This window comes from Nuphar pumila, chromosome 15 (assembly GCF_984573655.1).
Source record: "Nuphar pumila chromosome 15, dmNupPumi1.hap1.1, whole genome shotgun sequence".
In the NCBI taxonomy this organism is placed as follows: Eukaryota; Viridiplantae; Streptophyta; class Magnoliopsida; order Nymphaeales; family Nymphaeaceae; genus Nuphar; species Nuphar pumila.
The window spans coordinates 81104499-81120135 of NC_143263.1; the positions used below are offsets into that span (position 1 = coordinate 81104499).

At 37.6% G+C, this 15637-nt stretch overlaps 2 pseudogenes; one reads left to right on the top strand and one right to left on the bottom strand.

Moving 5' to 3' along the window:
* Positions 1-373: 373 nt before the first annotated feature.
* LOC149815749 (F-box protein At1g47056 pseudogene) lies at positions 374-11585 on the bottom strand (annotated as a pseudogene).
* A 398-nt stretch (positions 11586-11983) lies between these two features.
* Positions 11984-13959, top strand: LOC149815750 (SPX domain-containing protein 3 pseudogene; annotated as a pseudogene).
* The last annotated feature ends 1678 nt before the right edge of the window (positions 13960-15637 follow it).

Here is a 15637-nt window from a genome sequence, read left to right on the forward strand (position 1 = left end):
TGCAGATCAGTTTCAAGTTGATTAATAGATGACACAGAGCACTGAGCTCAGTCTTGGCAGCTCATGCACCTTTTGCTTCTTATCCTTTTTTTTTTGTTTCAAGAGAACATGCAAGTCCTTAGGGTATGTTTGATGGCTTGTTCTAGGTTGGACAAAATGAACAAAAAAGACAGAACCGAACATTAGTTCTGTTCGTTCGGTAACAACTGTTCCAAGTCCAACATCTGTTTGGATCGTACTCAGATGCTATGTTCCAAATATCCGTTGTTTGATGCCCGATACCAAAAAAAAACCCCGAATTCATCGGAATCCGGCAAGGGGGATAGCTTTTGGGCACTGCAGGATGGGCAACAGCCAGCGAGCATCCTTTGATTCACTTCTTCACCTTCACCTTCACCAAATCTGGGCATCCGCCGGCGAGCACCGCGATCCCCTGGTCTGTAACAAGGCATCCCTTGATGCACAGCTTTTTCAAAGACGCATACGTGATGCAATAGAGCTCCGGATCTCTGATGGTATCACTCCCGCACAAAGCCAATCTTTTCAGATTCAACCAATTGCTCCCTAGCATCCCCAAACTCAAAGAAGTCAGATTCACCCCTACGAGAACGAGCTCCTGCAAGTTCGGGCATTTTCAAGATACGGCCATCAACCCTTCGTCCCCAATCTGATTCGTCTTCCACCCATCGATGTGGAGCTTGCAGTGGTCGGCGATGGCAATGAGACCAGCGTTCGTGCACTCTGGCATCTTTACCAGGTGCAGAACCTCGAGCTCCTCCAATTCAGCGACTGCCTTCAACCCTCGGTCGCTCACCTGCAGCCGCTCGAGGTGGATCTCTGCCATCCCCTTCGCCCCAGCGATGATCGAGTCAAGGGGGAGATCCCAATTTCCGGAATTCCTAAAGAGCTTCAGCGTTCGCAGCTTCTTCGATCTAGCGATCATGGGGACGAAGCACTGCCCGTTGTAGAGCTCCTTGAGGCAGACGCTGCGGAGGTTGGTGGCAGCCGATCCAAGATCGACCGCCTCGCTGGCGCCATCCGTGAGGCCGCGGAGGCGCTTGATGGAGAGCTCCTCGAGGGTGGGGCAGTGGTCGACGAGGGCTTTAATCGGCGCCGAAGGTGCAGGATCCGTAGGCGACCTTCTTCAGAGTTGGGCAATTCTTAGCGAAGGACTCCATGATGAAGTCGGTCAATTCTAGGCATGCACGGAGCTTCAGGCGCGTGAGATTCCGGCAGTGGATCATGACGAGGTCGAGCGCATCATCATCATCAATGCTGACGGCCCGGTGGTCGCACTTGAGCGCGAGCTTGGAGATGAAGTCGAAGTAGGAGAAGAGCATCGGGACGAAGGGGCAGAGCTCGGAGCGGGCGTCGAGGGAGAGGCGGTGGCGGCTCTGGCACTCGATGCGGATGAAGCACCGACGACAACCGGGCTTCAGAGTCGAGGCACGCCCGTCGAGAAAAGTTTGTTCCTATCGTTTCAGTTATTTTTGTAACAAAGGCGAGGGTGAAACGAAACGATCATACGAATAAGGACGCGCAGAACGTCATCCATCACGTTCAACGTTTGTTGAAAATTACTGTTCTCAGCAAAAAAGGATGCATCAAACATAGGGGTGGCAATTTCTGACCCGACCCGCCAACCCGCCTCTTAGGCGGGTTCGGGTTGGGCTTAAGCCAACCCGTTTAATAAACGGGTCGACCTGCGTAACCCGTTTATTAAACAGGTCGGGTTCGGGTTGGGGGTATGCCAACCCTCCAACCCGTTTAATAAACGGGTTAGGCGGGTGGGTCAACCCGTCAACCCGTCTGCCAACCCAACCCGTCAACCTGACTACCTGCCAACCCGATCCGTCAACCCGCCAACCTGAAAACCCGTTTACCCGACCCAACCCATTTATTAAATGGGTTGTCGGGTCGTGTCGGGTTACCCGTTTATTAAACGGGTCGGGTTTGTGTTTGCCACAGCCGACCCGTTTAATAAACGGGTCGGGTTCGGGTTGAGGTATGCTGACACGCCAACCCGCCAACCCGACCCGATTGCCACCCCTACATCAAACATACCCTTAAGGGGGCACTTGTTACATTACCACCTAAAGGAAGCCACATTCCTTTGAAAGGGCCATGTGAACTGAGCATTTGTTATATAAAGAGAGAGAGAGAGAGAGAGAGAGAGTAGTATATAAGAACTACCATGTGAACTGAGCATTTCCAATGCTTTTCTTTGCAAATCCAACCTTGTAGATGTTTTAGGCATATTAAATTTGCTGCATTTTTTATAAAAAAAAATACAATTTTTAGATGCTTGAATATTTATAAATATTATGCACCGTTAATTTTGAAGTCTTAGAAAATCATGCTTATGCATTATAATTTGATGATTCAAGAGTTGGTCCTTATAAAACCAAGTAAGTACAAGATTACATCCATTCAATTAGATTTAAGAAAAAAGAACACGAAATCTGAAAATCATGATGGAATATGTCAACCAGCAAAATATGTAAACTAGTATGAACCAATATTTTCTAGTGGCCTTTTGTAAATCTAATCATGCAGATGCATTTGGCAGGGTTCATTTGCTTTTAATCGACTATTGGATCATCATAATTGGATCAAGAAATGTGATTTTGTATGCTTGAATATTTACAAAAAGTCTAAGCCATTGAATTTCAAGTCTTAAAAGATCCTTCTTATACATTGTAATTGGATGATGGTAAAATTTTAGAAAAAATAAAAAAAACTTATGAAAATCTTGGTGCACATCAATTTACATATTTTGCTAGTTTACATTTCAGTTTTCCTATATATATATATATATATATATATATATATATATATATATATATATATATATATATATATATATATATATATATATGTGTGTGTGTGTAAAAAAACCTATGAAGTATGTAAACCACCAAAATATGTAAACTAGTATGAAACAAGATTTTCATAGCTTTTTGCAAATTTAATCCTGCAGATACAATCGGCATGGTCCATTATCTTGAAATTGACTATTGGATCATCGCAATCGTATCAAAAAATGTGATTTTGTATGCTTGAATATGTACAAAAATTCTGAGTCATTGATTTTCAAGCCTTAAAATATTTATCTTATACATCTAATCGGATGATCTAAGAGTCTCTTTCTATAAAACCAAGCATCTAGATGGCATCCATAAAGTGAAATTTTAGAAAAAAAGAAAAAAAAACTATGAAAATATTGGTGCATACCAGTTTACATATTTCAGTTGCCCTATATATATATATATATATATATATAGTCACTAGAACATGCAAACTGAAATATGAGTAGAAGTATGAGCATCTTCAACACCTTTCTTGCAAATCCAACCATGTGGATGTTCTTTACATGGTGAATTTGCTAGGAATCAACCATCGGATAGTGTATTTTAGATGAAAAAAGGTGAATTTTGAATGCTTAAATATTTATGAAGATTATGAGCCACTGATTTTAGGATGAAGGCGTAGTTGTTGTTGTTTGTTGTATGAGCCACTGATTTTAAAGCCTTAAAATAGTCTTTTTTATGCATCAAAATTGGATGATTCAAGAATGGGTTCTTATAAAACCAAATATGTAGATCACATCTGCATGGTTAGATTCAAGAGAAAAGAACAAAAATTACATGAAAATCATGGTTCACACATTAGTTCTCATATTCTAGTGACTATATATATATATATATATATATATATATATATATATATATATATATATATATATATATATATATATATATATATATATATATATATATATATATAGAGAGAGAGAGAGAGAGAGAGAGAGAGAGAGAGAGAGAGAGAGAGAGAACTAGCAACATGGGTATTTTCAACACTTTTTTTACAAAAACAACCCTGTGGAAGTGCTTGTCATGGTGAATTTATTAGGAATATTTTCTTATGAAAAAATGTGATTTTTGAATGCTTAAATATTTGCCATTGATTTTAAAGCCTTAAAAAAAATTTGGTTTATGCATCAAAATCGGATGACTCAAGAGAGGGTTCTTATAAAACCAAGCATGTAGAAAAGAATAAATGAGTAGAAATTACTCTTTTCTTCAAATTTTTTAATTTTTTTCTAGATCCAATGTTACAAATGTGATCTACATGGTTTGTTTAGTTGTAAGCTTGTTTTGAATCATGTGATTATAACACATAATTAGGTTTTTAAAAGGGTTGAAAAATCAATGGCCCATAATGTGCCAAGATTTTATAACTCAAAAGATCATGTTTTTCCGTTAGAAATGCAAGATCCATGGCTTGATCCTTAGCAAGAAATCCATGCTAAACACATCTATGTGATTAGATTGAGTTGATACAACTTGCTCATTTTAAGCTCATTAGTTCCTTACCTTCATTAGTACCAAATATTTTTCATATATATATATATATATATATATATATATATATATATATATATATATATATATATATATATATATGAGTAAATATTAGCTACTAATGAAAGTAAAAAACTAATGAGTAGAAATCACTCTTTTCTTCAAAAAATTTTATTTTTTTTAATATTACATGGTTTGTTTTTTAATCATGTGCTTACGACAAGTAATTAGGTTTTTGAATCATGTGATTATGACAAGTAATTAGGTTTTTAAACGAGTCAAAGAATCAATGGCCCATAATGTGCCAAAATTTTATAACCCAAAAAATCATATTTTACATTAAAAAAGCACAATCCTTGATCCTTAGCAAACAAACCATACTGAACACATCTATGTGGTTAGATTGAATTGATACAACTTGCACCTATTGTTTCTAGCTCATTAGTTCCTTAACTTCATTAGTAGCAAATACTCTCTCTCTCTCTCTCTCTCTCTATATATATATATATATATATATATATATATATATATATATATATATATATATATATATATATATATATATATATATAGAGAGAGAGAGAGAGAGAGAGAGAGAGAGAGAGAGAGAGAGAGAGACGGGAACCTAATAAATGGGCATGGTTCTAAATGAAACATGTTATTAGATTTTCATTGTTTTATTCAAAATTTTGACCACACAATATGCTTGTTTTTGTAGGAATCACACTTCTTGGAGCATCTGATTCCGATGCATGGATAGGTTTTTATAAGGTTTCAAAAATCAATGGGCTATAATTTTCATAAATTTTTGAGGCTCTAAATACCATACCCAAAAATCAAGGCCAGGTCTGGTTCCACTTAGGTCCGAACCAAACCTGACCAGTTGACACCTCCTAGTTGGTAATCTTATGTCTTGCAGTTTTTTTTTAATAAGCAATAAAGTTGCAAGGTATTCACTTTAAACGATATATTAAATGTATTGTGTTTTTACTGACAATATTTTGTTTCACGATTTACTTGCATTTTTCGTGAGAAATTCAAAATTTCATCAAAATTTATGACTATGGTTTAAATATGGGCTCAATTTGTGACTACCATTGTGACTAGTATCCACAATTTTTTTTAAAAATCTTTTATTTCTGTTTAAAAATTTGTTTTGTTAGTTTTAATTATTTTTTACAAGAAAAATGAAGAAGTTCAATTTCTCATGCGGACCTTGATATGCAGATCAAGTAGGGTTGAGGTGGCCTAAAGATTCCGGGTCTGCATCCGAACCGTTTCAGCCTTCCTTTGTAAACATTGATGCAATGCCAAGAGGAGGTGGTACCAGTGTGACAAATGTCGCAAGATTTGCTAAAATCTTGCTATAATATCGCGAGAATTTGCTTGAAAGTTTAAAATAGCAATTTCTCTTGAGATTTTTAAAATATCACGAGATTTATGAAAAAAACATAAATACCGTGATTTAAACGAGATATTTACATTTTAAACAGCTATTTATCATGAAAAAGTATATTTTTATTTTTAAATAAATTTTATTAATATCTTTTTATAAAAATAACTTTTATATTTTTTAATGTATTTTTTTATTTCTGAGATTTTGCCAAAAAATGCACGATTTATGAAAAATTTTCAATTTCTTGCAACTTTTTTAAAAACAAGATTTTGCCGATAAAAACGTTTGTCACAATGGGTGGTACGTGTTTGGTAGGCAGAGGTAACATGAAATGCGGATCGATCTGCATCAAAACGTATTTAACTAATCCAATGAGGATTGTGTTGGAGGTTGCTTTCCTTATTAGATGGGTAAGAGCTTTTGTAGGCTTATTAGAAAGGGAAGATGGGTAAGAGGATTCCTAGGTTTTTTTTTCCCTTCCTTTTCTCCTATATCTTGATCACGTAGCAACTAGTTGGTTCATTAACTACTTGTTCAGCCAGAAAGTAGCTAGTTGTTCTTTAGCAAACAAACCGACCATGAGCTTAAAATTAAGCTCATTTAGCTGAAAAGCCAAACACAGGCTCTTAAGTAGGTTCATTAAGAGTTTCATAAGCTCGTTTAGTGCTTGTTTGAGAAGATAAATGCATTTTACATGTTCAGTATATACATTATTTTATTCATTTCTTGTCTGAAATAAATTATTTTATTCATCTCCTATCTAGGGGTGTCAACGGGTCGGGTTTGGTTCGGACCTAGGTGGAACCAGACTTGGACCTGATTTTTGGGTACGGTACTGCAGGTCTTAATCGAAACTCGGATCAGGCCCGGGTCTGGTATAAAATTTCACAAACTATACCTGGATCCATGTAGACCTGAGTCTTAATCGGGTTTTCTTCTTTATCACCATGCCCGGACCCTATAGGGTTTATAAAAAAGGTACTGCAAAAAAGCTACTGCAAAAAACATAAAAAGGAAACAATATAACGTGGTTAGACTGTTCTCAAAGTCTACGTCCACAGCAGAGGGAACGCTTTTCTCTCTTTAACTCTTCATTTTCATGTTAAGTTGAGAGGTGGTTCCTTTTATAATTGTTTTCTTGGTTACATTGCTTAAAATAGATCTCTGTTTTTTAGGATTTACAGCTCTAATCTTCTTCTGTAAAACTTTCCTGAATGTTATCTTCAAATGCTGTACTTGAATGTTTATCTACTGCTGCACTTTTTATTTTGGTAACTGAAATGTGGAGGGCTTTGATATCCTTAATACAGACCAACCCTCACCGTGGATTTTTTTTGCAAAACAAATCTTTAGCAATGACGGACACTGAAGGTCTTTTGGCCGGATTTGCAGCGTGCAACCGCGTGTCCACCGATTAGATGCTTGAGTAGAGTGTGATGATACTCTCTCTCTCTCTCTCTCTCTCTCTCTCTCTCTTTTATATATATATATATATATATATATATATATATATATATATATATATATATATATATATATATATATATATATATATATATATATATATAAGAAAATCTTGCTCACTAGGGCTCTGCTCATCTGATACTGGTGACTGATGAATATCATCCACGCTCAAGGTATTGAGGTGTTGCTGTGATGCGCCCCTCATCAACCTCAGACCAGTTGTGACCACCGACCACCGGAGTTGCTGTGGTGCAGCTGCTGCTCAGTCTTCTCCGACCACCGGACGACCGGCATATCCCTCACTTCCGTACCAGCTGGGCGGGTGGTCCTTCTCTTACTGCCTCCCCTCCCACCGCTTCACTTCCATTCCAGTTGTGAGCGCCGGCTCAACGCCTCTCTTCGCCTCATAGCATTTAACAACCTTGCATCAACTTATCAGACATCAGAAGTTTAAAACTCATGAGTGCACATCCTTTGAGGCAAGGCTGAAGCTGGAAGTACTCTTTAGTGGGAAGCATAGTGACAAATATCGCTATAAAATTACCTGAAAGTTAAAAAAGGTAATTTCTCATGATACTTTCAAAAATATCATCATTTTTTGTCAAAACATAAATATCACAATTTAAACACGCTATTTATCATGAAAAAATGTATGGTTTTTATTTTTAAATATTTTTTATTTATATTTTCTTATATAAATTATTTTTTAATTTAATTTTAGTACCAAGATTTTACCAAAATTGCAAAATTTGCAAATAAATTTCAAATTCTCACGAGTTTTTTACTGCCGATATTTTTTTCTTTTTTAACTTTTGTCACTATGGTGGGTGGGCAAATTAAGGAGACCTGGGGTCTTAGCCAATGAAGTCAATCAGCGAGGATGTTTACCCTTGGTTATATAAAAAAAAAAAATCCAACCTGACCTGAGCATATCTATGGGTAAATCCTTGATTGGATTATGCCTGTCAATGGGTCAGGTTTGTATTGAATATCCAACCTGACCTGAGCATTATGCGGGCTGGGTTTAGGTTATGATTTTTGCCTTGACCCGACTTTAGCCTCTTTGTTGTATACCCCATCTGACCCGAGTGTTATTATATGTATTTTTAGTAAAAGTAAACTTTTAAATACAGATATGGGTTTGAGATTTTTTTTCCATGACCCAAAAAAAAACCTGAACAGAATTGTTATTTGGGCAGGTTAAGTATAGCCTGTTAGATCTAGTACCCAACCCGTTGACAGCCCTAGATTGGGTTGATACTGTTGAATAACTTTTTCACCTGAACTTACCAACGGGGGGGCTAAGCTTGTTTGATAGGAACAGCTAGTGTACGTCACCTTGTATTGGGATGTTGCAGGTTCAAAACCCAATGATATAGTTATATAACTGGTAGGGTCAGCCTGAACACAGTTTGCCTTTAAAAAAAACTATTTCACCCCTACTTGTAAGGATGTCTATTAGTTCTATATAAGGGAGGGTGGGGGGGGGGGGGGACAAGGTCTCCACCCCCACTGTGTTTCAAAAACCTTCATCCTCGCCTTCATTCCTGCACGGGGATTAATTTTAACCTTCACCCTCGCCTTCATCCTCGTTTAATGTCCTCTATCCCCGGTCTAAACGGGGTGAGACGGGGCGGGACCCGTTTCTCCTTAGTCTATAGTCATCCCTTAAAGGATTGAGAATAGGGGGCTAGGCAGGGATTGGGACGGGGACGGGTGGGTCAGGGAAAAAAATAAGTCCATCCTTGTAAGGGGATGGATTTTAACCTCCACCCCTGCCTTCATCCTTCTTTCATGTCCTCCATCCCCGGTCTAGACGAGGGCGAGATGGAGTGGAGCCCGTTTCTCCTTAGTCTATAGTCATCCCTTAAAGGATTGAGGACGGGGCGGGGCTAGGCGGGGATTGGGACGGAGATGGGTGGGGCCGGGAAAAGACTAAGTCCATCCCTGCCTCCACCCCCACACATAGATATATTTTAACCTTCATCCTCGCCTCCATCCCCGTTTCATGCCCTTCATCTCTGATCCAAACGGGGTGAGGCGGGGCGGTGCTTCATTGTTCCCCGGTCCACTATCATCCCTAGTTCTATACATTGTGTACATGAGAAATTTTATCTAAAAAGATGGATGCTTTATGTACTCGACTTATTGAGTTTATTTTACCAGTTTGAACGAGCTCTTTACTAGCTGATCACAAGCCTGGCCACGAGCATCATCTCATTTCTCAACCCTAACATAGGGTTGTATGAAAGGTATTTAGAGGAAGGGTATTGAGAATAAGGCCCAGTTACTTGTACGTGGATAGGGATGGCAGTGGGGCGGGGCAGGGTGGGGGACAAGGTCTCCACCCCCGCCCTGCCTCAAGATTTTATCCTCCACCCCCGCCTCCATCCCCGACGGGGAATGGATTTTATCCTCCATCCCCGCCTTCATCCCCGTTTCATGTCCTCCATCCCCGGTTCAAACGGGGATGAGGCGGGGTGGGGCGGGGATATTGCGGGGATATTGCGGGGAAAAGTGGTCAGAGCGGGGATGAGGTGGGGATCGTGGCGGGGATGGGGCGGGGCAGGGAAAAGTGCACGTCCATCCCCGCCTCCACCCCCGGACGGGGATGGATTTTAACCTTCGTCCCCGCCTCCATCCCTGTTTCATACCCTTCATCCCCGGTCAGAACGGGGGCGAGGCGGGGCCCCGCTTTCCCCCGGTCCACTGCCATCCCTATACGTGGAGGTGTCCTAAACGTTTAAACAACCTTTTCCTTTTTATTTCTTTTGGATAAAAGATTTTTTGGCTTCCTCCATTTCATTTTATTTTAATTAAATATATTATTAACAAATACATAAATGACACTCACTTTTGGCACCATTCAAGACTAAAAAAAAAAGAGAAACAAGGCCAATTCACGATGCAAATTATGATAATGTAAATCAGGCATCATAATTTCAACCAAACAAACAAAAGAGCAAAGCTGTTGAGAAAAAGTAAATTGCCTATGTTTATTATATTTTCTAGTTCGCTGTCAGTTATAATATTTGGTGTCGTTTATGTCATTATCCGAACATGCTACAATAAGCACATGCTTGAGACCCACATTATGGAATCCAATCTGGTTCGTGTTTCCAGTACTCTACGAAGGCCCCTAAGCATATTACAAAGTTCAATGTATGGGTACCATACAATCAGTGCGACAAATATCGTGAGATTTATGAAAATCTCTGGATAATATCACAAGAAATTGCCTGAAAGTTTAAAACGGCAATCTCTTGCGAGATTTACAAAATATCGCGAGATTTATGAAAAAACATAAATACCATGATTTAAACGTGATATTTACGTTTTAAATGGCTATTTATCGCAAAAAAAGACAATGTATTTTTATTTTTAAATAATTTTTATTAATATTTTCTTATAAAAATATTTTTTATATTTTTAATTAATTTTTTTACTGCCGAGATTTTGCCAAAAAGAATGCGCGATTTATGGATTTTTTTCAATTTCTCACGAGTTTTTTAAAAATGAGAAATTGCCGATAAAAACGTTTGTCACCAGTATAACTAGAAATACTGGACTTCGGATCTCAAAATACATTGGGGAGTCGGATCAGTTTGGATTCGGAACAACCAAATTTTGCAAATTCTCCTTCATGAATCTGACCCATTTGCAACCCTAAATATAACATTCATAATATGTCCGAATTATGACCTTTGCACCTTAATCTCGTGTACCATAAGAAATCCAGAATTTTCAAACTTGCTTGCCTTCCCTGACCATAATTAAAAAGGGCTTTTAAGTTTATACCAATATTTTCAGCATCAGCTTGAATTGGCTTATTCAGATCCAATCGGTTCTTTGCCTATTCAAAGGGGGCTGATTCACCTGTCATTTCAACTCAAGTATTTAAATATTTTTTTAATATTTTTAAGAGGGTTAATTTTTTTAACATTTGTAAATACATTTGTAAATATTTTTTTAAGAGGGTGAAAAAGTACTCATTCACAAACAATTCGATTCAGAGGTTCTTTTGAGAAAACCGATTCATCTACTGAACCTATTTTTAACAACATTGATTTATACCGTTGATCACGAGTATTGAACGGTTAAGATCATCATTTTATGCTCAAGGGGCAAAGAAGATTCCAAGGAATCATGCTGTTCTCTCCATTGCATTCCAACTCGCAATTTCCTACAAAGGCTTTACACGTCCAACACCAAAGTAAACAAAAAGAGGAATATCCGTTGGGAGTTTTAGCTTCCAACGTTATGCTTTTTCCACAGAATACTTTACACACCAGGCATATGCTCCCAAATATTCCCCCACTTTTTTCACTGCACAAATCACAAGCCTCCCAGGCACCACCCATCCCCTACCTCCTGTTAGGGCAGATCAGGTCATATTGAACATCATTGATTCAATCTCTACCGTACATCACACTTGATCGAAATGTGCGGTTGAGATTGAATATAACCTAATGAGCAGTTATATTATGATTTGATATGCTCTCCCTCCCTCACCCTCTTCACTTCCCCACTTGAAAGAAAAAAAACTGCCCTTCTACAGTGAACCTCTACACTCATCTCTCTTTTATCAGCAGTTACAACTTCACAGTGAACCTCTATGCTTTTATCTCTTCCTCAATAGTTACAGCTAGTTGTAGGCTTCATAGCAGGAGGGAACATCTTCTTAAATAGAATCGTTTATGCGAGTGCATACGAAAGTACAGAAAACTCGCTCTGAATAGGCTGCACTCACTGTGGAGCCATGAAGTTTGGTAAGAGACTGAAGTGGCAGATTGAAGAAACACTACCTGAATGGAGGGACAAGTTCCTCTCATACAAGGACTTGAAGAAGAGGGTGAGGTTGGTATCCTCCACCTTAGAAGATGAAGCCAACGGCTCGACTTTTTTACCTGAATCGAGTGCGACTTCGAGTAAAATCTCGATGGAGGAGGAAGAATTCATCTTGTTATTGAATGCAGAGATTGATAAGTTCAACGAGTTCTTCATGGAGCAGGAGGAGGAGTTCATCATAAGGCAGAAAGTAATACTTTTGGCTCTTTCTTTTGTGAGCCGTTTGCTGTATGCAAAGATTTGGAAGCTATGAATTCTTTATTTTTCTCTTATTGGTGTTTTTGATACTGTTCAATAAAGTTGGGAGTTGGTAGTAGGATTTCTCTTTTGTTTTTGTAGTGTTTTTTTTCTTTTCTTGCGTCACCATGTGTTTTGCTTAGAGATATAGGGGATCTTAAATGTTGTTGGGTCATGAAAAATGTTTATTGGTGTTGCTTGATTGAGTAGGAGTTGCAAGAAAGGATTGAGAGAGTGATGGCTACGCTGGGACCGAATGGGAGTAGGCCGTCGGAGACGGAGTACAAAGATGAGACGGGGAAGTTGAGAAAAGAGATGGTTAATTTCCATGGAGAGATGGTGCTTCTGGAGAACTACAGCAATCTCAATTATACAGGCTCTCTCTCTCTCTCATTTATATTTTTTTATTTTTATCCTACAACAAAGATCTTTCTCTCTCTCTCATTTATATTTTTTAATTTTTATCCTACAACAAAGAGAACGTCTCTCTCTCTCATTTATATTTTTTAATTTTTATCCTACAACAAAGAGAACGTCTCTCTCTCTTTCATTTATATTTTGTAATTTTTATCCTACAACAAAGACAACCTCTCTCTCTCTCTCTCTCTCTCTCATATTTTGTTTTTGCTCCTACTGCAAAGAGAAGATCGTTGCTTTCAATATCATCGCTAACAAAAACAAGCAAATGAAAACGAGTGCTGCTTTGTGTTTAAGACAAATGTGTGGGTCATTTTTTTTTCTTAAATTTCTAAAACGGTGGACAATGTAAACAAAGAATTTCTAGAACATTAGAAAATCTTAGCAAAAAATCTGAAACAGACAATCAAATACTAAATGGGGTTTTTCTATATTTTAGTGGAACACCAAAAGGAGCAGAGAAAGTAAAGCAAGTATTACTAAATCTTTCATAAGACAGAATTTTTGAAACATTACAAAATCTTGGCATAGAATCTGAAATACGCATCAAATACTAAGTGGGGTTTTCCTATATTTGAGTGAAACACCAAAAGGAGCACAGAAAGTAAAGCAAGGATTACTAAATCTTTCATAAGACAGAAATTTTAAAACATCATAAAATCTTGGCATAGAATCTGAAATACGCATCAAATACTAAATGGGGTTTTCCTATATTTGAGTGAAACACCAAAAGCACAGAAAATGTAGTGAAGATTACTTTCACAAGATGTCCATACAAATAATTAGTACTTTGAAAGGGTTACTTTTAGATGCATGCAAATGGAACACAAAGTTGACAAGAAAAATATGAAAATGGGTGTTTCAGGCATTGCCAAAATCTTGAAGAAGTATGACAAGAGAACTGGTGGTTTGTTGCGGTTGCCCTTCATCCAGAAGGTTCTACAGGAGCCATTCTTCACCACAGATTTGCTGTCAAAATTGGTCAAAGAATGTGAAAGCACAATGCACACGGTATTCCCCACAGAGGAGCAAGAGAAGGGTAGGAAAAGTGCAGACATAGCAGCAGTAGAAGATACTATATTTAGAAACACTGTGGCTGCCTTAATTACCATGAGAGAAATGAGAAGGGGTAGCTCTACCTATAGCAAGTTTTCTCTTCCCCCCTTGAATCTTGGTGAGTTTCCAGATCAAAGTGATACATTCAAACTGTTGTCTCCCATTCCAATCATATGAGCCATTATTTATGTTGTCTGTGGACGACAAAGTTTGGTGGGCATCTATATTCTTATGGTGAAACCTTTTGATGGTTGTGATCCATCATTTGTTTAATTGTTGGCATTAGAATATGCATGTTTTTGTATCTAGATAAAGTTCATGACTTACAAAGAGATGATAAGCCTCTGGATAGGTTTTATTAGATATTTAATGCATTATCGAAAGTTGCTTCCAAAATGGTCTATTGAAGTATAGACTCATGCTTGATGCTACTATTCTAACCATATTCTAACCACAAAAGTTTTGCAGCATAACCAAATACTTAAATGATATATCTTGAAAACTTGATACCATATGGTTAGATGATTGGAAATATATATATTTATTGGCTTTTAGTTATGGATACTGCTCCCATCATAAAGCTCTCATATCTTGAAAACTTGATACCATATGGTTAGATAATTGGAAATATATATATTTATTGGCTTTTAGTTATGGATACTGTTCCCATCATAAAGCTCTCTCTCTCTCTCTCTCTCTCTCTCTCTCTCTCTCTTTGCATGTGCGCGTGTGAGTGCATGTACATGTGCACTATGAAGCAAACATCACTGTTGAAAATATAGCGATAATTTCAAAATAGAGTGCCTTTGCACAATCTTCCCTACCTTATGGATGATGCCAACATCCCTATATACCTTATTTGATTTTTCAAAATCATCCTTACATTTCAAAATGGTAGGACAAATGCACTCTTCGGTCACGTGACGTCTACTTACCTTGTGGATGGTTTTGCAATTGTTGACGAAAAGGGAGGGATAAGGATAAAGGAAGGATCGGTGGTTTTGGGTTTGCCTTATAAAAGGAATGATTATGAAAAAACTCTTCAAAATATTGTCTATTTTGAAAATATCAGGCTTTTATTGCTACATTATCACAATAAAAATATTTGTTAGCATTTGTATACTATATATTTATAATACTTATGTATTTTTGTATATGTTGAAATTTTCCTGAAACTTTTTGAGAAAATCCAGAATTTTCAAAATCTCACAAGATCTTTCCTCACCAATATTTTTGTGTGTGTTCTTGGTTCTTTCCTTTCCTAAAACAAGTATCAAACATCTAAACATGATCATGTTTGAATTTGCTAATATATTAGTGTATGCAAGTATTAAAAGTCCTTGAAAGGGAAAACACAAGGGAATTCTCTGCCATGTTCCTTTTTGTCCACAGTAACATATTTAGCCTTGATCTTATCAACCTTATCAAACAAAAATATGTTAGTTTCAAATAGTTTAAGTACTTTTCAAAAAACCTTGAAGGGATTTTTTTTTTATAGGCAAGCTGGGGTTAGGCAGACCCACACCAGTAATATAATCATACCTTTGAGATTTGAACTTACAACGTCCCAACACAAGGTAACATGCACTAATTGCTCCTCCAAGACAAGGGGAACCCCTGTAGAGTGATAGTGATTGAAATATATTGTGGGCACTGAGAGCCTTGTCTTTGAGCTCATGCCAAATTAATTTGCTTCTGTTAATGACTAGCATTTCATTTTTTTTTCAATGATAATAGATAAAAGCAAGTTGTCGCGTTTGGTTTCAAATGAGTTAGCTGGATGGTTAGGTTGCACTGTAATAACCAAAGTGTCGTGAGTTCAAATCCCAATGGTGTCATTCCCCAGCTAGGAACT